Below are 2,332 nucleotides of genomic sequence, written 5' to 3'. Positions count from 1 at the left end.
CAAAAAGAAGCCAGGGACAGTGCTCAGGCCCTGAGTGCAAGCCCCAGGACTGGAAAAAAAGAAAAAACAACAAAACAACAACAAGAATCAACAATAGAAAGAGTTGGTTCTTTGAAAAAAAATTTACAAGATAGACAGACCCCTAGTAAACCTGACTAAGAAACAAAGGCAGCACATGCAAATAAACAAGATCAGAGTTGAAACAGGTAACATCACCACAGAAACAACCAAACTTCAAAACACAATAAGGGACAGTTTTGCGAACCTTTATGCCAACAAATTTGAGAACCTGGAAGAAATGGACCCTGCCGGGCCAGCTGGCAGTGAAACAGGAATCCTGACTGAGGGGCGGCGAGGATTAAGGGAAAGGAAAAATAAGGCAAGAGAAAAAAGACAAGAGACAAAGATGGGGTACGGGAGGTCTGCAGCCGCAAGGTTGAACCTCAAGACTGGAGCCAATTTTATTCTTAACTTCCAGCTTATATGCAGTTTTGGAACCAGGGAATAGCATAGGGTTGTTAAAATTTAAGAACACACAGGGGCTTTGAAGTTCACAAACATTTGATTACAGTAAACACAGGAAAAGGTAGATTAACATAGGAATCTACTCCAGCGGACATAGCAAGGTGCAGACAATGGCAAAGCAATTCCAGATAGTGCCCGTGAGCAAAGGTCCTTGCATCTGGTACATCCTAGCGATAACAGCACAGCCAGAAGTAAGAATGAATCTAGCTGCAAGTTTGGCTCCCCACATTCTGGCGACATCAGCACAGCCAGAGGTCAGGATGAACTTAGCTGCTAGCTCAGCTCCCGACAGTTCCCCCGTCTTTTTATTAAAAGAAGCGAACCCGCCTGTCTTAGGTGGGGTGGGTACCCCAGCCTGCCTTACCCATCTTAGGGAACAACTTCAGAGCAGTGGTGAAGCCCCATATCTTAGGACGGTCAAGCTGGTATCGCCTCATACCCGTCTCTGGCTGCGGTTCCTCTCAGGGGAAATTCATTTACTTGGAGCAAAGGTCCTTGCATCTGGTACATCCTAGCAATAACAGCACAGCCAGAGGTAGGAATGAATCTAGCTGAAAGTTTGGCTCCCAACATTCTGGCGACATCAGCACAGCCAGAGGTCAGGATGAGCTTAGCTGCTAGCTCAGCTCCCGACAATGGACGATTTCCTAGGGAAAAAAATGATATCCCAAAACTAAACCATGAAGATTTAAAACTTGTGAACACACCCATATCCAGCATTGAAATAGAAATGGCAATAAGTGATCTCCCATCTAAGAAAAGACCAGGTCCAGACGGATTCACAGCAGAATTCTACAAGACCTTCAAAACAGAACTCACATCAATATTTCTAAAACTCTTCAATGAAATTGAAAGAGAAAATTCACTACCAGACACATTCTATGAAGCCAGTATACCCCTCATCCTAAAACCAGGTAGGGACTCATCACGTTAAGAGAACTATATACTGATTTCCCTGATGAACATAGATGCAAAAAATCTCAACAAAATTCTGGCCAATCGACTTCAACAGGTCATCAAAAAAAATCATACACCATGATCAAACTGCATTCATCCCAGGGATGCAAAGTTGGTTCTATATACACAAGTCAATTAATGTAATCCATCAAACCAAGGAGAGAAGGTAAAGAACCACATTGTTATATATCGGCATGTGGAAAAGGATTTCGATAAAATACAGCACCCATTTATGCTAAAAGCCCTGTCGGGAGCCGAGCTAGCAGCTAAGCTCATCCTGACCTCTGGCTGTGCCGATGTCGCCAAAATGTCGGGAGCCAAACTTGCAGCTAGATTCATTCTTACTTCTGGCTGTGCTGTTATCGCTAGGATGTGCCAGATGCAAGGACCTTTGCTCATGGCCACTATCTGGAATTGCTTTGCTATTGTCAGCACCATGCTATGTCTGCTGGAGTAGATTCCTATGTTAATCTACCTTTTCCTGTGTTTATTATAATCAAATGTTTGTGAACTTCAAAGCCCCTGTGTGTTCTTAAATTTTAACAACCCTATGCTATTCCCTGGTTCCAAAACTGCATATAAGCTGGAAGTTAAGAATAAACTTGGCTGCAGTCTTGAGTCTCAATCTCCAGATGCAGACCTCCCGTACCCCATCTTTGCCTCTTGTCTTTTTTCTCTTGTCTTGTATTTTTCCTTTTCCTTAATCCTTGCCGCCCTCAGTCAGGATTCCCGTTCACTGCCGGCTGGCTCGGCAGGTGTGGCGCCTTGGAACAGGAGCTGAAGCCTGGGATGATGGCCGAGGACCCCCGCTCAGGTAAGGACGTCCGAATACTTGGGAAGGAGAGCGGGA

This window comes from Perognathus longimembris, chromosome 18 (genome assembly GCF_023159225.1).
Source record: "Perognathus longimembris pacificus isolate PPM17 chromosome 18, ASM2315922v1, whole genome shotgun sequence".
NCBI lineage: Eukaryota > Metazoa > Chordata > Mammalia > Rodentia > Heteromyidae > Perognathus > Perognathus longimembris.
This window is presented reverse-complemented; position numbering follows the sequence as displayed.